General features: G+C 38.7%; 1 protein-coding gene and 1 long non-coding RNA gene across 4 annotated transcripts in view; one reads left to right on the plus strand and one right to left on the minus strand.

Moving 5' to 3' along the window:
• The window catches only part of LOC309639137 (desmoglein-1-like), an 888,370-nt gene that overhangs the window by 144,852 nt on the left and 721,842 nt on the right, over positions 1 to 21,676 (minus strand). The gene's annotated exons all lie outside the window — the stretch shown is intronic.
• The window catches only part of LOC309639213, a 38,101-nt gene continuing 17,478 nt past the window's right edge, over positions 1,054 to 21,676 (plus strand). For 2 of the 3 annotated variants that reach the window (XR_014251517.1, XR_014251518.1), the window contains exons 1-2: positions 1,054 to 11,608; positions 18,450 to 18,557. This is a non-coding gene — a long non-coding RNA (uncharacterized lncRNA). The remainder of the gene's footprint in view (positions 11,609 to 18,449; positions 18,558 to 21,676) is intronic. The other variant, XR_014251519.1, reaches the window with a different exon arrangement.

Raw genomic sequence — 21,676 nt, forward strand, 5'->3', positions numbered from 1 at the left:
ATATTTTTATGAGCTCCTGTGCATACAAAATTAAATTTGTTTTTCTCCTGTTAATCCATCTTATGTCAATTTAATTATTACACCAGCCAAAAAACCTGGTGTTTTTGGGAAGAAACGAAAAGCTTTCCCTCTCTACAACGATAAAACAAAATCAAAGGACAAATAATAGACCTAATGAAGTATTTGCAATGTGTCTGAGGTATAAAGTATTAACAGAATTAATAAAAAAGAGCTCATCCACAATTAATTTTTTAAAAGGAAAAATAACTCAATATAATTGGCAAAAGATATGTATGGACAATTCATCAAAGAAGAAATACAAATTACCAATAAATATATGAAAAATATCTCAACTTCCATAGTAGTTAAGGAAACAAAAATTGAAGAACAATGAGATGTCATTTTTCACCTATCAGCTGGGCAAAAATTTTAAAGAATAATAATTTCCTGTCCTGGCAGCTAAAAAAAGGTGAATAATTTATGGAATGCTACCTTCTCTTTGGAAAGTATCTTGGCAATACTTATTAAAATTTCTTAAATACACTGTCCTTTGACACAAAAATCTAACTCCTTGAAAGTGTATCTGTTAGGACAGGTTAGGTTATAATGCATATTCAAGCAGAAATGTCAGAAGCTTAAGGCAGTAGAGGTTTATTTGGGCTAATAGCAGTACAGGTGGACTGGACTGGTGGTAGTCACTTAAGGACCCAGGCTAAGAGGGAACCCATCTCCAATCACTATGAAGAGGGAACAGGATGTGACAAATCCTGCCCTGGACCTTAAAATGGCTCTCAGAGCGACACCCATCACCTTTGCTCACATTTTATTGGCTAAAGCATGCCACGTGGCCATGCCTAACCAAAAGAGACCCAGGAAGGACAATGCTACTGTGTGCCTAGAAGGAGAAGAGAAGAGAGCACTTATGATGATACTTTCAGAATCCATTCTATAGAAATAACAGGGCCAATATATAAGGATGTAAGTACATTTATATGTCACAATATTGTTTTTAATCAGAAAAAAATAGCAACAATCTGAATATTCATCAAAAAGCAAATGGTTATACACATATTAAGGAATATTATATTAGGTATATTTGTGTTGGATGCTTGTCCAAGATGTGTTATTTTATGACAAAGAGCAGATGCAGAATGTTCACTGTATGGTGCTAATTTTGTAAAAACCCACAACAGTGACAAAAGCTCTATAGATCTGTATATATGTTTATATGTGCATGGAGAAAGCTGTGGAAGAATATAGGCTCTACAACCTCAATATGTATGCATGTATGGAATTTATGTAAGTATGTGTGTATATATACACTTAAACATATGTGTGTGCATGGACAAAGTATATGTAAACTTTCAGGAATGGAGATCACTGAGATTTCTATTTATTCATCTTTAGTTTTTTTTACAATTAGCATGTCATATTTCGTCATTTTAAAATTAATAAAGAAATTTACTAATTGTTAGGAATGATACGGATGCATCATAAATAGAAAAAATGCTCATTTACTTTAAACAAATACAGAGACATTTAGGTGCACAATTCCTTCCATATAACTCTACTATATGCAATTTATTCTTCTCCTTATATTTTTCAGTTATCAATATGTATTAAGTATCTACTAAGTGTCAGACATTAGAGATAGACCAGCAAGTAAGTTATAGAAAACCTCCTGCCCTGTTGAGCTTATATTACAATAAGGAGACAGACAATAATAAAATAACAAATCAGTATATAATGTAAACCTAAGTATGAAAAAGTACTTTAAAAGAATAGAGTAGCTTAATATAGAGAGTGTATTGGGAGGGCAATATTCTAAATAAGGTGATCAAAACATTCAAGAGCCTGTTTTTTTTCAGTAGAATTGCCGTTATAGATAGGCACAAATAAATTGAGGGAGTGATCCTGCAAAAATGGAAGGAATTGCATTCTAAGCAGAGGAAAGAATGAGTGCAAAGGCCCTGAGGTGGGAAGATATGTGCATATGAAAGGCACAGAAGGTCAGGGTGACTGAGTGGAATAGGACAAACAGGTAGGCATGGGCCAGACCAGTCCATAGTGCAAAGCTTGGATTTTATTCTGCAAGAAATGACTTAGCTAAGTAACAGTAAGATTTAATTCACATCTTAAAAAAGAGAACTGACCATATGGGAGCAGGGAGAACATTTTAGGAGTTATTGCAAGAGCCTAGGTAAGCGATAAAGGTAGCTTAGTCTAGGATGGTGGCCGTGAAGGAAGACTATCAGTTCATATTTTGGATATATTTTGAATTACGAGCACCATAGAACATGCTGATGGACTAGATGTGAAATGAAAGGGAGCAGAGACAACTCAGACAATTCCTAAGTTTTTGGCCAGAAAAATTGGATGGATGGAAAAATTATGGGAGGAGCATGTTTGGGATATGGTCAGAAACCAAGAGTTGTTCTAAATATGTTTGGTTTTAACTATCTACTCAATATCCAAGTAGAAAGGTCAAGTAGGTGCATACCTGGGCCTCATTAGCTTAAAGATGGTACTTAAACCCCTGAGAATGAATTTGTCTGTGTGTAGACAATGAATAGAAGAGACTGGAAAACTTAGCCCTGGGACACACAAAATTCAGGGATCAGGTGGAGAGAAAGAATAACTAGTGAAGTAACAGAAGAGGAAGTATTCTGGAAATTAAGTAAAGAAAGTGTTTTCAGAATGAGACAATGAGCGACTCCATTTAATGCAACTGTTCATTTGGGTTGTTACAGGCCCTGTTGCTCTTTTATTATTTATAAGAAGAAAAAAGAAAAAATGTGATTCACACGGCCAAGTTCATTCCAGAAATACTTAATGCCTTTAGGAAAGAAAAAACCATACTATTTATCATCCCTAAGTACCTTTTCTGAAGATTGGATCCTGGTAAATAATGAGCCCTTTATTCTGCCAAATAAGCTGCTGAAAACCCTGAAGGCTTTGGTCCAATATATTTGCATCTGTGTTGTGGAAGGTTGAATTGATCACAGGATAAAGGGAAAATAAGCAGGACTTCCAACTAGACAGGATTAAAGAGGTTGACAAGTCCCCTCTCCCAAAAACAACTATAAAACCGACAGAAGTGTGAAAAAAATTGTTTCAGGCCTCTGGAAATCTACTAAAGCAAACAACGAAGTGAGAGACACATATTCAGTAAAATAGTGGGATGGGAGTCTCGCAGTTTTACCTGGGGCTGTGCACCTGCCCCATCACAGTTCGGGTGATAAAAAAACCCCCACACCTTCACTGCTGGAGAGGGCTGGCTTTATTTGGGTGGAGGCTGGAAAAAATCTCATCCAGCAACAAAAGGGAAGAGCCTTCAGCAACTCCCCTAGCTTAAAGGTGCAGTCGTGGCTGGGGCAAGTAGCACACCAAAAGACTTAGAAAGATATGTAGCAGGGAGATAGCAATTGATGGACCTGAGAAACATTCCACACATCCCTGACTGTCTGGGACTTGTGTGTATGTGTGGTGGAGACCCGAGAAAGGCCAGCACAAAATAAGCCAGGCTGACCCGAAAACTGCCTGGTTGTCGAATGAGCTCCTCAAACCAAACACGATTCACCAGCAGAGGGGAGATCCTTATGGGCCTGAGGTGTTGAGTACAACTTGTGTTCAATCTCTGACTGACCATTAAGTTATGAAAACCCAAGGGTCGCTCCTAAGACGCCAGGTTAAAAAATAAAAATAAAAAATCTGAGCAGACATATCAGTAGCCTCACACCACAGGGGGGACAAATTCCTCAGATTAAATGTGGGTAGATTAAAAAACCACAACAAACAATCAAACGCAACAACAATAAGAAAACAGCAAGAAAAAAAAAAACCTTCAGAGGATAAAAAAGAAAAGAATAATTCAGAGTTGCTAGCATATATTATCTAAGATGTCTAGTTTTCTACAAAACAATTTACAAGACACGCAAAACGAACATGGTGTGAATCATGCTCAAGTAAACAGCAGTCGATAGCAACAGTCTCTTGAGTGGACCTGCAGGTTGGATTTAGCAAAGACTTCAAATCAGATATTATAAATATATTTGAAGAATTCAAGGGATCAGTACACATACATTTAAGAACTAAAGGAGAATATGTTGGCAATGGCTCAAAAATGGAGAATATGAATAAGGAAAAAAGAATTGTTTTTAAATTTTTTTTTTTTTGGCCGTCCCATGCTGGCACGTGGGATCTTAGTTCCCCGACCAGGGATCAAACTCGCGTCCTCTGCATTGGAAACTCAGAGTCTTAACCACTAGACCACCAGGGAAGTCCCAAGAAAAAGAATTTTATAGAAAGAACTAAATGAAAATTCTAGAAGTGATAAATACACAAACACCCATTGGAGCATTTTTTGTAATACCAAAAAAACCTGGAAGCAATCCAATTATCCATCAATTGCTGAATGACTAAACAAAATGTGATATATCCATACAACTGAATATTATTCAGCAATAAAAAGGAAAAAAAAACTTCTGAAACACACTACAACATAGATGAACCTTAACAACATCATGCCAAATGAAAGAAGTCAGACACAAAGACAATATTTTGTAAAATTCCATTTCTATGAAACATCTAGAAAATGGATATCTATAAGGACAGAAAGAGGAGAATTAGCTGCGTGGGGCTGGAGTTGGAGTGGGAATTTGACTAGAAAAGAGCGTGAGGGAAGTTTTCATAGTGATGGAAATGTTTTAAAATTGAATTGGGGAGATGGTTGCACAACCTTACAAATTTACTAAAAGAATCATTGAATTCTGTACTTTCAATAGGCAAATGTTATGGTATGTAAATTATTCCTTGATAAATCTGTTTAAAAATAGAGGGAAAATAGATCAATCAATACACAGATCATGGAGGAGATCCCGCAGGGGGTGCAGAGGGAAAGCCGTCACAGAGGTGATGTACAGCTGCACACTTCCTGTGACTTCTCATCATGTGCCAGTGAAATGTGAATGAGGTGAGGTGTGGCACTTCTAGGATGAAGTTTAATGGTCAGTGTTTGATTTGCCATGTTGTTTTTTCTTCTGACTCAATGACTGCTGCTCTGTTAGCATTGGTCTTAAGTAAGACTAAAACATGGAACAGAGTCAGAACTTCAGTTTAGGATCAAGACCAGAATTGCAGCTGAGGGGAGTGTTGTTAATCTTGGAGTCTTAGGTTAAAAGAAGCTGTCAAGATGAAGAATAGGGATTAGGAGACTGATGAGTTCTTAACGGTAGGAGAGGATGAAAGAGCCTAGGATTCATCCAGCACCCAACACAGGGAACTTGGGGCTATGTTAAGATTCATTTTATAGCTTTGCCCACATTTCATTATCCTGACCTTTGGGAGAGCCTTTGCTGGCTTCTGTGAATGCCTTACTCATATTAGGCTTAACTCTGTGATGGTTGACTATGGACGTTTTCAAGACTACACTTTAATTAGTCTTTAAAACATGGTTAATGACCAATGATAATCGAGTAGCAGTTTCCAAACCTGAAAACACACCAGAGTAACCTAGGGAGGGTGTTAAAATAGACTTCTTGAGCCTAGCTAATCAAATGAATCAGAATACCTGGTAGTGTAGGGATCTGGAATTTGTATTTTTAATTGATTCCCTGAAGGGAATGATGCAACCTCAAAAAAGAGAGCCGCTTCTCTAATGTTATTAAAAATTAATCAAGTATATTTTTTGCTGTTGTTCTCCAACCATGTGCTTTCTTCTTTTTCAATTGGCTCAAATCTACCAATATCTTTCCTTTTTACTTTTCTTTGTTCTTTCTATTACTCTTCAAAATCAGAACAAAGTACACCTCATCAAGCAGAAATGTTCTATTCAGTGTGGACAAAGAATGTTGCCTGCCATTTCAGTAAGCAAAGGGTGTTGCAACCATTAAGTCATCAGACACTGCAGCCAACCCCTGACTGTGTACCCTGAGGGGATTCAGGATGGAGAAAACAGGACACTGGCCCTAGATAGTTAAGGTGCATATCAAAGGAGTGATTTCAATGAGCCAAGACTCTTGCATCTTCCCATACATAGAAAAATGCTAAGTTCATTAACTTACATCCTCAGACTCTCCCTTGAATAAAACATAATTCTCAACTTTTAGGTTGTGCATCTTTTTCCAGTCGACATCAGAAAAGATTTTTTTTTTAATGAGATGTGAAAAGGAAGAAAATATGGACTGTCATTTCATACTTGTGGCCAATTTTCTTTAGGCCAGCAACTTTAAATTATTGATCCAAGAATACAATGACCAGCACACCCTTTCTTGGTAAGGATAGTCCTTTTTCCAAAACTGTAGTACCATGGTGTAGTCTTGATTTTTCTTAATGTTAAGAGAATTCTTAAAAAGTCCCAGATGTTAAGCTCCAAACAGGCATGTGCAAATGTCAGTCAACCTTCTTTCCCTGTTGTTCTCAATTAGAGAGCAGTCATGTGTCTGTTCCCAGTTTGATTTTCAGCTACTGTTTTGGAAGACTTTTAAGTAATGTAAGATATTTAAGTAATAACTCTTACAGGCTCTGTGTTAGATCATATACATCTGTATTTTAAAATAACTGTGTATTATTTTATCATGTTCACCTTATATATAAAAAATCTGAGGCTTAGAAAAGTAACTTGTCAAAGTGGTGGAGTAAGAATTTGAACCCAGGCGGTTTCACTCCTGGGATTGCTGGTTTAACCACTGTGCTGTAGAGTCATTATTCTGGGGAAACTTCATGGTAATAACTAAATATAATGGGGCACAGTTGAGTTATTAACCAAAAAAATGATAAAAATAACAGACTATTTCAAAAATTGTTACACTAGGAAAGATTATAAAGACCATCTACCTTAACTTCCTAATTTGAAGATGAGAAAGTTGAGATCAAAAGACATTAAAGTAAAACTCAAAGTCATACTATTAGTAGGAGACTAGATAAACCAGTTCTCCCGATTCCCAATGTAGCGTGCTACTGTTTCAACCTAACAATTTAGATACGTATAAGGATAATCTGGGTTCTACAGTGATAAAATAGATGTAACTAGTGAAGAACTTCTGGCTGTATAAATGAAGTTTGGTCTGCATGTTAATAAACAAAGCAGATGCTTAAGACGAATGTGTTGTTTAAAGCTAACGTATTAAAGGGCAAGGGCTCTAATCTTACAAGCATATGGTGGCTCAAAAGAGATATGAAGACTTTCTGTTTTTCTCATGGGATGTTGACAGCTAGAAAGAGCATCATTCTTACCCTTACAGCAGTGACACAAAATGTCAGACAAACTACAAACTCATGACTATACTTTAAACCCATGAGAGGCCTGATGTCACAGTGCAACTAAGTAACCTGAAAGATAAGAAAAGTACCTCCAGCAAGAGAGGGACGTGAGCACTGGTTTACCTGGGGCAGATGCAACCACACACACTGAGAATATCCAGCTAAGGAATTCAGTTAAGGGATTTTGGGAAGTCAAGAGTGAGCTGGTGAGAGCATGGAGCCCCTGGGGCCATAGAAGGACAGGTCCACACCCTCTTGCAAACTCTCCTCCAGGAATCTCACCAGGCTCTCACAAAAAAGACTGATGAAAGTCTTGAAAACTTAATGGTGTAGGGGAGGAGGAGGGGAATAGCAGACTTTCCTAGTCTCCATAGGAAAGGCATGAAGCCCTATGAAGATCCTGCTTCTCTCCCCTGTGGAATAAGAGCCTAAAACTTCAGGCAGGGGAGTGGCAAACACTGCTGCACTTATGGCATTGGGGAAAACCATTCTAACTGTGTGTAGGGAACAGTAAAAACCCTCTAGCTTTGGGGGAAAGGCAGGAATATGTGTGGAGCCCAGAACTACAGCTTGTAAGTGGAGCACTAAAAAGACCGCATCCTCAATATTCAGGGACACAGTGCTTGCATAACCTTGTGCTTAATCAGAATAACAGAGATTCCCCCACCCGCTTCTGTCCCACCACACTAACAAGCATTGAGCAACAAGTAACAGTGGAATAATGCTGAGAGAGTTGCAAGAGTGTGGAGCAAGAGACCCTCTCTGAGGCATGGTAGAAAGGGGAAACCTCAAGCTAAAGGTAAAGCAGATATTGAGAAAAAAATCCCCTGCAAATCAGTCCCCATGCTAAACACAAGAATTCTCCAGAAGAATTTGAATTCCGTGGTGTGCTGATTTTAACCATAGCAACAAGAAGCCCCAGACCCAATTCAGCCCCTTCCTAGATTAACCCAATTTGCCCCCCAAAAAGGTCTAGTAAAATTTAAAACATATGCTTCTATTAAAAACATAGAAGCTGTTTGCCTTAGTTTCTATTCCTACATAAGTTGTCCAACTTTCAACCAAAAATTATGAAGCATACAGAGAGGCAAGAAAAAGTAGTAAACTACCCAGGGAAAAGCAGTCAATCTAATCAAATTCAGATATGACAGAAATGATAGAAGTATCAGAAAAGAAATTCAAAATAACTATGATTAATATGTTGAAGGCTCTAAAGGAAAAGATTGACAACATATATGAACAGATAGGAATTTCAGCAGAGAGATGGAAATGATAAAATGAAATAAAATTAAAATGTTAGAAATGAAAAGTATAGTAACAGAGATGAAGAACAACATTATATGTCTCATTAGAAGACTTGAGACAGCTGAAGAAATAATTAGTCAATAGGCTAATTAGCATTAGGTTGACAGGTATTACCCTAACTGAAACACAAAGAGATCCAAACTGTATTTCTCATTTATTGCTAGTGAGAATGCAAAATGGTACAACCACTTTGGAAAACAGTTTGGTCATTTCTTATAAAGTTAAGCATATACTTACAATATGACCCAGGAATGCCACTCTAATTACTCAAGAGACATAAAAATGTATTTTCCCACAAAAACTTATACATAAATATTTATAACAGCTTTATTCATAATTGTTAAAAATTGGGAAAAACTCAGATGTCTTTCAATGGGTGACTGGATAAACAAACTATGGTACATTCATACAGTGGAATACTACTCAGCCATAAATAGGAACAGACTTGATATACACAAGCAACATAGTTGAACCTTGAAAGCATTTGCTAAGTGAAAGAAGCCAAACCCCCAAAACTATATACCATAGGAATCCATTTATATGACATTCTAAAAAAGGCAGAACCAAAGGACTGGAGAACTTATCAGTGGGTAAGGGCTGAAAGTGAGAGGAGGAACTTACTACAAAGAGACATCATAAGGAAATTTGGGGAGACAGTGATGGAACTGTTCCCTATGATGATTTTGATGCTGAATATGACTCAATGTACTTGACAAAATGCTTAGAACTAATTATCACAAAGCAAATTTTACTGTGTGTAAGTTAAAAAATACATTAAAAAATAAAAAGGTGAATTGTTTGTGTTTCTGTACACAGAGTTTGGTACCAGAGTTGTTTTTAGGGCTGGTGATGTTTAGCAAACATACTCTACATATATTTCAGATTTGTTCTTACCAGGGTAAAATTCCAAGAGAGTGCTTTCTCAAACAGCCCTGCCTTTCAGAGAACACTAAATTCGAACTTGAATGAGCTTCTCTCTCTCTTGTTCCATGACCTAGCCAGATTCAACATAATGCGCATTATAATATTTGCTAAATTTAAAAAATTGTTTCTTAACTACTTAACATTTGGATTAATCCTTTTCTTCTTCCTCACAAATATCCATTGTCACTCTCTTCCCATCATTTTACAAGGCATCAGATTGTTTATCCACTAAAAAATGCTTGTGGGTGTGCTAAAGACTGACTCATTCTTTTCCCTACTTCCTTCACCACCACCCATATTTGTCATTAAGTTGCTCCAGTCCTGTGTCTGCAATATCTTCTGAATGAATCTGTTCCTTCTGAATGTTCTTCCTGCCACTACAATATTTATGGCCCTCAATAACTCTCACCTATCTACGTGATGCTTAGCCTTGGTTTCCTCCCCAGTATCTCTTCCTATGGAATCAGGTCCTTCTAAACATTTTAGTCCTGATCCTTAATCTGTTTGTGTGGTTGGTCTCTGTTTCCAAATCTTCCCTGTGATATTTTATTACCACTTGACCACTTTAGGTAAATAGGACAACACGTTGGCCAGATCTCATTTTATAAAGGTTTTTTTTGTCTTAAGGCTAGGGTGAGACTTTTCCCTTATTCAAGTGGCAGAAGAAAGATATTGATTTTTTTTTTTAAGTAGGAGGGATATGCAACAGTGTGAAGACTGGATTTGGAGAGAGAGAGAGAGAGAGAGAGAGAGAATCAGAATCAGAATCAGAATCAGAAGAGCATTGAGACAGTTTAGGAGAAAGGTAATGAAGGCCTGAGCTAGGGTAGCTACAGTGGGAAGGGAAAAAAGAGACCAACTAAAAAAAGTGTTAAATAGATACAACGTACAGGATTCTAGCAAGGAATTGTTTAAGGAGCATGATGAATAAGGAGCAACCACCAATTGCTATGTGGTTTCCAGTCTTTGTGATGAAGAGGATAGAGATGCTCGTATTGGATGGAGGGAAGAGCAGATGTTGGAGGCATTAGGAAGCATGGGCAGGCTGTACACTTGGAGAGATTGGGTTTGCATCTGTTTCTGGTACTTAATTCCTTATGATAACAAACACATGTCTTTCATTTCTTCCTGTCTTCTTTTGCATATCTCTGTAATAGGGTAATAATACCTACCTAAACAGGATGGTTATGAGGATTGAGTGAGCAACTACATGAAAGGCATCTGCCACACAACGAGTTCTGGACCAATAATTTGAAGTTATTCTTATTCTTATTATGTTGGTTACTGTAAGGAAATAAGTGCCATCTTAATTGTTAGTCAGTGGTAAATGGTCGTCTATCTGTACTAGAATGGACATCAGGCAGCATTTACACAAGGCATTGCCTCATGACCCGGGGAGCTGGACTGACCAGTTGAGAGTCTAGCAGTCCATGCTCGCAAGATGATCTATCTCTGGGAAGAGTCTTCCAGGAGGTTTACTCAGTTGATCCAGTTTGCTGTGATTTGAAGTAATGTGGAAAGGATCCAAAACAAAAAGGGAAATACAGGGAGGCAGGCTGAAGAATCTAGGTGGGAACTGTCTGCGGAGGAGTCAAGGAGGGCAAATTAATGGGAGGCTTCATTAAGGTGGGGGGGAGGGGGAGGGGGTTAGGGTTGGGGCAGAGAGGATCTGCTGGAGCCAGAGCTAGTGCTGTAGACAGGGTGTGGTGTGTGGTGTGTGAGCTGCAGAGGTGCAATCACCATAAAAAAGAGGGAGGTGTCTGAGAAGAGCAGGTGGCGGGAGGGTGGAGACATGGGGGGGGGCAGGATTGGAAAGGGACAAATGGGAAATTGCTGGGTCTGGTGGGGTGGGGCTCTCCCAATAAATCATTTGCAGTTGCTGGAATTGGCTTGAGTGTCTCTTTCTAGGGCAGCTCTATTGTCAGGGCCCTGCTTCATTTCTCTGTGGGCTTTAATCACTCATTACTCACCTGAGGCAGCCCAGAAGGCTTCATGCTGCTGGTGGGGTGAGAGGCCCGGAGCAGCTGAGTCTATTTTGCTTGAGCAACCACAACAGGATTGCAGTCTGTGGAACATGGATGATGGTATCGGGAATGGGACAGACATTAATTATATCAGGGTGGGACAGAATTATTACTTGAATTTAATTATATTACAAAAATGTGTTGTTCATGAAATTATGTGCATGATACATATGTAAGTATGTATTTAGGTTTTTGTGATAAAAATGTTTTTATTCAGTATTTATAGCACTATGTGGTTGGAATGTAAGAAATAGGAAGGAAGAGGAGAGAGAACCATTGGGGTGAAGAGCACGGCTTTGGTATAAGCTAGAACCAGGTTCAAATCCCAGCTCCACCACATAGCTGCGTGGCTTTAGGCACGTTACTGCTTAACCCCTTTGGACGTTATTTTCCTCACCCATAGAAAGTGAAAAGTAATTCCTATTAAGAGGTCTTATGAGGATTAAATAAAATATGTAGCATAGCCAGACACAGTACATAACAAATGACAGCTGTTATTACTTATTAAGTTTTACGTTAGGTGCTTTTTCTTATCAGTTATTTCACATATCCTTTCAAAGCCATTGAGGCAAGAGTGTGATTCCAGTTTCACAGAGGAAGGGAATGAGGCTCCATTGGTTACACTATTAGCTGGAATCACAGAAATGCTGGGTAGCAAGGCTAGCAGTAAAGTTCAAGTCTCTTGACTTCCAAGTCTGATGCCCTTTCCATACACAATGTAAAGACACAGTGAACTAGGAATCAAGGCAGCCATCCCGCATTTACTCAGCTTTACTTCTCAGGGCGATGTGAAAAGCATCACATATTCCACTGCCATGAAAGGGGGTTGGTGAGGCTGAGTTGGGGGTGGCCATTTCGGCTTAAGAAACTTTTTATAGATCTTCCAACCCTGGAGCATCTGAACATCCAGAACAATTTCCCTGCTTCACTTGTAAAGGATGGGGGTAGGCGGGGTGTGCCTCAAGAGACAGCTGTACAATAGAGACTGCCAAAGATGGACAACTGTGGGAAGAAGTAGGGGTGGACTGAAGTGATACAGCCTCTCTTGCTGCATCAGTAATTGTTTTGAAAAGCAGATAGTTGCCTACAAAGATGCTTTTCATTTTTATCTGTGAAATGGCCGCAGTGACCATAGTCCGTATTTTCTAACAAAGATGTTCAACATAGAATGATGCCAGGCAGTTTTGTGAAGTCTCTGCCTATCTGGGAGCATAATCTAGTCTAAGAAATTTGACATCAAAGTGGACATCAATGGCTTGGTAGTATCTCCCCTACCCCTGTTATGTTGCTATACTGACTGGAAACCATTGTCCTTAGAAAAAAACCAAATTTTAAAGTATTTCTAGAAAAAGTTTGCAAAAGCTGGCTCTTCTTTATCTCTTGGTACTCTTGTCCTCAAACTCTATACTCACCCCAGATCAGACTTCTCTCAGTGTCTCCATGTCTCTCCTGCAGATCTTCACACTTGCCGTTTCCTCCACTTTCCTTTCACTTGGTAATTCTCATCTTTCAGAGAGTAGCTTGGAGGTCGTTCCCACCCACTAGCCGAGCCTTCCCGACCACCACCTCCATAAAGTCCAGGTTGGAGTAGCTGGGGGGCGCTCCCAATGCCTGCTCCCCTTTGCTGCCATGGCCCCTTCCACACACCCTGCAGTGCTGTTTACTTATCCGACCACTGTCATAAGATAACGACCACCTGCCCTCTGAGGGCAGGGCTCACAGCTCCCCTGTTCACCACTGTATCCCCTTAGCCTACCTCCATGCCTGGCACACAGCAGAGTAGGTTCTCCATAAATATTTGTTAAAAGAGTAAAAGTATGCAGAGAAGTTTACTTCCACAGTTTCTGAAACCAGCTTCTCAGGAGGAAAATGGAGTTTAGGAGCAGAGCTTTCCAGCAAATTGTATTCAGCCATAAGACTACAAGCATGCATGTTAATATCTTGATATTTCTTGTTTTTGAATGATAATAATTATTTCTACAAGTTCTGAGTTTTTGCACCAATTTACAAACATGAGCAATCTTAAACAGGACAGTAGACGGCTCCTGCTTAAAAGTTATGACAGTTACATTCTAGAATTAAAGGGCTTGATTGGGAACTTCTATTTTAAAAACAATATATTGTGGAAAGTGAAAGGAATTATCTTACTGTAAAAATAAAGAAGGAGGGACTTCCCAGATGGCACAGTGGTTGAGAATCCGCCTGCCAATGCAGGGGACACAGGTTCGAGCCCTGGTCCTGGAAGATCCCACATGCCGCAGAGCAACTAAGCCCGTGTGCCACAACTACTGAGGAGCCACAACTACTGAAGCCCCCGCGCCTAGAGCCCGTGCTCTGCAACAAGAGAAGCCACCGCGATGAGAAACCCGCGCACTGTAACGAAGAGTAGCCCCCGCTCACCACAACTAGAGAAAGCCCGCGCTCAGAAACGAAGTCCCAACAGGAGGATTTTTGATATCTCCAGGAAGGCATTATGGGATTCCTCAATTATAATGATTAAACCACCACCACCGCCCAGCAGAGAAGTTGCAAAATTCAATCAAGTTATTCCAGATTATCTCACCAGCAATCAGAACTTTCACCTGCATTTAGGGTGACATGGAGCAAGTCTCAACATGGAGGAGCTATGGTGCAATGGTGGAGAATTTTATATAGACGGGTTTGCATAGAAACCATCACTAGCAAGACACCTGGGAGAGACGCAGAGGCTGCTGTGACAGCTTGATGGCTGCTTCACTCTTCAGAAAATGGGCACTGGCCGCAAGCCAGAAATATAACCTGCATTCCTCCATGTAAATGCTAATCACACACCTAAATCTTGCATTTTATTATTAAACTTTGACACATGCATTCCATACATGTGTTAGAATTTTAGATTTTACATAGACTAAAAATTTTGCTTTGGGAAGGAATTTTACAAGGTAAGATACATTTAGTGATTGTGGATTTTAATTTTAACCAAACTACTAATTCCATACCTCAAGATGGGTTTAAATGTGCCAACAGGATCATTTTTGCCAAGTGTGGGAGATGGCCTGTTTCTCTGACCTGCCAACCCTGGATTTGCCACGACTTTGTGAACTTTGTAATGAAGTCAGTCGCTGATGAAAGGAGCAGGAGAAGCCAGCTGCAGTCTTGGAAAAAAATCAAGTTTTACCTGATTGTATCAATCTAAAAATCAGTGTCTGATTTCTGAGCTCTTCAGAGCAGGGAGATATTTGGATTTAAAAAATAAAGACCCGAAAGAGAGAAAAGGAGGAGATGCTGACACCAGAGCTGCTCTAATGTCATGAGAGGAAATCTGAAATCTGTACAGCAGGGTCAGTGGGCAGGGGAGAACACTTTTAATGGAATTGTCTTATTGAAGACAGTTTATTGCCAAGGTCCAAAATTAGACTTGCAATAAGGAAAATTTCTTGTTGAATGACTCTAAAGGAAGTGACTTTGACTCTCATTCAAAGTAAATGAAAAAGCAGAGACAACAGAACCAACGTCTTGTAGAACTGACTTTGATGAAGCTATTTACTGTAAAAAAAAAACACGACTATTTCTCTTCTTTATTCTCCATTGTGAGATTAATATCTATATCATAATGTTTATTAGCAGAGGAATGGAAGTATGGTACTGTTGTGGGTTATTAAGGGTGCAAGAGAGTAAAGGCAGAAATAATCTAAAAAGTTTAAGAAATGGTTTGTAGGGACTTCCCTGGTGGTGCAGTGGTTGAGAATCCGCCTGCCAATCCAGGGGACACAGGTTCAATCCCTGGTCCGGGAAGACCCCACATGCCACGGAGCAACTAAGCCCATGAGCCACAACTACTGAAGCCCGCGCGCCTAGAGCCCATGCTCCACAACAAGAGAAGCCACCGCAATGAGAAGCCCACTCACCGCAGCTAAGAGTAGCCCCTGTTCACCACAACTAGAGAAAAGCTCACACGCAGCAACGAAGACCCAACTCCGCCAAAAATGAATAAATAAAAATTAAAAAAAAAAAGAAATGGTTTGTAACATTGCCACCTGAAATTCTAGCAGTCACTATTTAATACTTAATTTACAACCATTTCCCAATGGAGCAAAAAGTAAATATGCTTACAGTACAATTTAAGAACATAAGAGCGATGCAAATATTTAGAGACTTTTATCACAGGTAATATTTTTAGGTTGAAGACATCCAACCAATATAAGATTCTGGGAAGTTAGATGTACTTCTAAAATGGGACGTTTCTTTTGACTAGTAATATCTTCATCTGTAGTTTGTGAATTTTATCTTTTCCCAGGATGATAAGTGAGGGAGAGACCAAAGGGAGAAAAGCAAATGTATGTTTCATTTGAGAGTATGCCAAATACACAGTGATTCACAGCGTCCTAATCAGACAGACATGACAGCTCACTAAAAAAAAAAAAGTTTCACCCCACCCACCCTGGAAACTGTTCTTTGCCTAAGCTCATCATACTGACAACTACTTTCTAGACATGTCTCTGTGCTTATTCTTGATTGGCAAGGAAATTATACAAAAGTGGTGACCAAGGCAGCTTAAATCATTATATAACTTTATTGCTGGCCTTTGTGATAGATTCAGCTATGAGTATGGATTTTTTTTTTAATTCAAGGACTAACCTCATTTATTTATGGCTTTTTGATTTGCTCTGCATTTTCTCTAGCGTTTTATATGACTTATATACTTTTGAGAAAAATTGTGATAAACATTTCTACTCACGTTTCTTTTTCACATCTAATTCTGTAGGATTACATAGGTTAAATAAATTTATGACTTAGAGGAACTTTAAGAGTCATCTCATCTATACATCTCATTTTATAGATGAGCAAAATAGAGGCCTTATCTACTGTCAACACAGGATTGGGTTTTTGCCAGGACAAAAAATCCAGTCTCCTCTACTAATACTCTGATTTTTAAGAACAGCATTATTTCACAAGTTATATAAAATGAATACACTGTGCAAATTACTGCTGATGAAATCTGCAGAAAAATTATACATTTGAGTTGACATTTCTGGTTTCCCCAGATGGCAGTGCTTCTGAATCAGAAAAACAAAGCAACAAAATAAAACAGTTAAAGGACCCAACATAGACCTGCTGACTTAGAATCTGGTAAGGTTGGTCCAGGCATTAGTATATTATGAAAAACTCTCCAGGTGTTTCTAAAATTATAAGTATGGAACCACTGTTTGAGAAATAGTAGGTGTTGAATAGGCACATGTTTGCTTTCCAAGGTGGTTCAACAGAAAGTAGGCTAAAGTAGCTAAAGTATCTGGCTACTTGAGGAATGCAATTGTGAAATTTTAGTTTGGTGAAAATAATTTTCAGTTTCAAGCCTTTTCTTTCCTGGACCTTTCTTGTCACTATTTCACTTACGGCATATGTAAGAGAACCTCTGAGCTCGATTAACAGGCATGTCCACTTAATTTTTACAGAGGAATTTACAACAGACTCTGTGACAAAAATGAATGTTGGAAGATTTTAAAATGAGAATTCAGTGTTTGGACTAAATTCTGAATAAATAACCAATAGGAATTAATGAAGGGTACATTCTTAAAAAATAGTAGTATAAGGATGTCTATAGTTGATTGGTGTCCAAGAATAACATAAAAACAAAACAAAACAAAACCCCAAAAAACCCCAAAACCAAAAACCAGAAACCATAGCACCTTAGGCCATGTTATTGATTAAATGGCATCAGGCAAAATCACAGGCCAAGCTTGCTGTGTAGAGGATACATATCACATAGGATGTTATAAACCCCAGTTTTCCAAGATCTTTTCCATTCTCTTCCTAACCGTGCCCCTGCTCATCACTTAAACGAGCTACAGAATTAAAAGACCAAGAAAGATGTTTCTGATGGTGTCACATTTTGATGATTCAAATAGGCCAGAGCCAGATACCTTGGCCCCCAAGGACAGTCAATAGTTGTAGGGGACAACTATAGCCTTCTCCCCTTAACACTCTTCCATTTTCCTGGGAGCCGTACTTCTGTTCCTCTGAAAATTCATCTTCTTTTCCTTTTAAGCCCGTATTTGCAGAGGGAGATGCTAATCATAATATCCCTCTCACCCAGCCACAGGGGTAGACACGTGGCTCAAGAATATCTGCACATGGTCTTCTTGGGGTTGATTAAAATGGCAGTTAAAAGAAGAAAGCCCTCTCACCTCTGCTGGTGAAGGCACAAGACCATCTTCTGCAGAGAGAGTGAAGGCGAAGGGAGGGACTGGAAATAGAGCAAGGCAGAGAGAGGCCTGGCAGCGCTGAAGTCCCTGTCCTGTCAGCCTGTGAGTCTCCTACCCCTCCTGTCTACCCCGCTTCTTATTTTTTTGTGAATCAATAAGCTTTCCTTTTTGGCCTCAAAACCCAGTTTGGATTCAGTTTATATAATTGCAACCAAAAGAGTTTTAATTCAATAAAAATTCAAAATGCCGTTAGATTTCATACACCATTTAGGGAAAATCCACTTTGTTTGACTTTCTCATATAATGCACTTGTTGGGGAAAGGGGATGGCAGAGGCAAATTTCTTGCTGACTCTTCTCACATAACTTTTCACTGCTGGCTATTCTCTGGAAAAAATAGGAAGCTAAAACAGCTACAACAACAAAAGCCAAGAGAGGGACACTAGATGCAAGAGTAGATTTCAATAGTTATTACTAAATGTATTTCGTATTTGGCATAAATGCGAGTACCTACACACCTCAATTTCCTACAGACTAAATTTAATACTGTATTTTCATTTCAAAATACCAGTGGTTTTGCAAAAAGTTTGGCAAGTAATCTAAATTCATTATTCATACATTTGTAAGTTCCGATAGTATGTTAGATGTGCATTTCTTCAATTGAACTATATTTTATCTATTCGGTTAGTTATAATATAATAAATAACATTTTATCAAAATCTTCTAAGTGATTTTTTTTTTTCCACTTAACCAAAGCACAGAAACTTTAATTGAATCAGAATTATATGTGTCAAGAACCTGGGCAGTACACTCTTCTTCACAGCACCAATTCCTTTTGAGGGGGGAATTTCACAAGCCATCTGAGTAAGTGTTCCAGCTCTACTCGACTGGTTACAGAGATGTTCCAAGCATAGGCCCATCAGCATCAATATCTGGGCATACTCAGACTTCTGGTTTAGTGCCACTTTTCCTCCCACTCCCTTATATCCCAGGAGGGTCTCACAGCCAGCAGGTAACTTACCCCTCCCCACCCCACTAAACCCTGGAAAACCCTGGAGTGCCTTTTCACAGCTCCTGCTTCTCGGCCCCCTTCTTCTGGAAGGCAGCCAAGTGATTTGAAATGATTGATGTTCTTGCCAGAGTCTGTCACTTTCATGTCCCATTTTGTCCATAACCTTAGTTCCGGTTTACATTTGACCTAACATATTAAACATTTTTAAACTTTCAAGCAACAAAATATCCCAAGATGTCTAATGTTCTGAACAATAACTATCATTATTTTTAATGCCTTAGTCTTTTTTATTATTTTTATTAGTTGATCACGATTCACTTGTCATATTTACAGTCATGTTTATGTATATTGTGTTTTTATTCACCATCAGCCTGTTGACACAGCCTTTTGTAGTTTTAGTCTCTAGAGTCAAGTGTTTGAGTCATAATCGAAGGGCCAATGCATTTTTAGAGTTTGCTGAATGCCATGTTTCTTGCCTCATGGGAAGACACGAAAGATATGTCATATGGCCAGAGGTGATGCTGATTGCAGTGTCACTTTGTGTTTATGACAGGCATGGGGAAAATCTCTGCAGGAATGTGGCTGCGTTTCTTGTCAGTAAAGTACCTGTTGAACATTCACTAAGTGCTCAGCATTTGAGACAGCAGTTGTTGGAAGAGTCAAAATGAGTGTCGGGCATGATTCCTTTGAATTAATATACATAACACAACCAGTAAACAAGGACTAAATTATACTTTTCACTAGAAGTTCAGAAAAAGAAAAATATAGGCTAGAACTGTTTGTTGGAAAAGGTAGGAACTGTACAGTACCAAAATGAGTGACATGTATAGACAGAAAAAGAGGAAGAAGACATTCCCAGTACTGGGCTAACCCCTCTCGGAAGTGGAAACCTGTATAATATCCCAATCAAAGGATTAACCCACCCATACTTGTCCTCACTAGTGGCAAAGAACTCAGTAGCCTATGGGGATACTCATCCCATCCTAAACAGTGTAATTAGAAGGTTCTTTCTTATGTTTAATTGACATCAATCTGAACTGAAAGTTTTGGTCCCATTTGGTTGTTGGGCCCCTGTCCTCTGCAGGCAGGTCATACAATCTGATTCCTTGCCAGGCGTTATCAAGCTCCTGTCTTCTCATCTTGTGTTCCTCCAAAAAAGGAGTGTTAGGGACCTTGAGGCTTCCTGAAATTGCAAGAAAATTCCTGTGCCACTGAGGACTTGATAAGGTGAAGAAGATGCTTTAACTTTTGACATTTCTTTAGAAGAATAGAATCCATCTTAGAATTTTCTTTTGGTGTGATAAAGGGAAAAGGGAAATGAACGGACTGAGACTTGAACTTCTTGAGAACTTATGTGTTCCAGGCCCTTCGAGGGGGGTGTGTAGAAGTGGGAGGAGGGGTGTACTTTACTTATATTACTGCATTTAATCCTCATAACAACACAGTAGAGTAGATGATATTATCCATATTCCTTATGAGAAACTTAAGGGTTAGAGAAGGTAAGCAAAGCTGAACATTCTCTCTTTACTCATTGTGGCTTTCTATTTCCCTTCTTCTAAAGAAAGATCTTTATGTATAGAATTATGCACTGAGGTCAAAGTGATCTTAGAGATCATATATGTTCTTACACAATCCAGAACACTTTTGAGATTGACAGAGATCAATGTTATAATTATGGCCTAACAAAGGGTACAAACTAGGACTGTCTGGGCAAACCTGGACTTCCGGTCACCATAACTTAAAGTCACTTCTAGGCTACCAGGAGGTCCTACCTAGGGGTGCTGTAGCTTAGGGACTTGATCGTAGTAATTGCAGCTTTTGTTTCTAACTCTCATGGGACCATCTCCATGCACACTATGAGAAAATATCTTCTTATATCAACATCCACTCAAGAAGTTAAGTTTTTTTGTTGTTTTTGTAAGGGATACATTTTCACCTAAATCTACTTGAGTTCCTGACAAAATTCCAAACAAAAGAGGACTTCTCTAACTCTCCCAGAACAATGGTTGGGGTGGAGCTCAGTCCTACCTGGCATTGTGCGTGAGACGGATGGGACAGCTCACTTTTGGCCTCTCTTTCACTGGGTTTCCCAAGGGTTGAACTGGTTGGAGCTGTTTCCCAGCTCTTTTCTCTGTCCTGTGCAATTGCTATCCCAATACATCTCAGGGAAAGGTGAAATTAGTATTTATAGAATCCCTTTGAGATCCCTGATGAAAGATGATTTGATAGTATAAGATATTATTATAATCAACAGACTCTGGGATTGTATCCTTGAGGGTTCTAAGTGACACTCTCTCAACATGAACACCATATGAAGCAATGAGCCTCAAATATCCACCTGGTAGCATCTTTTAATGAGTATCATTATTTTGGATCAGCAAATGTTTAGTCAATTCATAATGAGAAATGCTCTGTGTGATCATTACTTAACAAGAAACTAAAATTTGTTCTACATGCACAGAGAGACTGAATCATATTTTGAATTGGGATAAGTACTAATAATACAAGTAGAAACTTGTTCAATTATATGCCTTGGAAGAGCCAACTACCAAACAGAAGGAGACTAAAGTTGTCAGCATTATCCCAAATGATTCCAGATTGGATAAGCCAAATTAATAGAAACTTGTCCAGTTTACTTTACTCTCTTTCAAAACTTGCAAGTCTTAAAAGGAATGCTAATTGTCACCCTATGTTAAACTAAAAAACAAGGAAGTTGAAGCTGACTATATTCTATTATTATGCAATTTAAAGATATAAAATTATAAAACTCAATGTGGGAAAATGATTTGACTGTTCAATTTATCTCTTTTTCTTAGTTCCCATTAATTTACAGATTTGGAACATCATTCTTTGGCTCAGTTATATTTAGGATGATCTGAAGGGTCCTGGTACTAGGTTAAGTGGTAAAATTATAATATATTGCTTAATATAGCAATAGACATTTATGTTTATGAACATTTTCTATTGCTTG

The sequence above is a fragment of the Balaenoptera physalus genome (assembly GCF_965194825.1).
Source record: "Balaenoptera physalus genome assembly, chromosome: 12".
Taxonomy (NCBI): domain Eukaryota; kingdom Metazoa; phylum Chordata; class Mammalia; order Artiodactyla; family Balaenopteridae; genus Balaenoptera; species Balaenoptera physalus.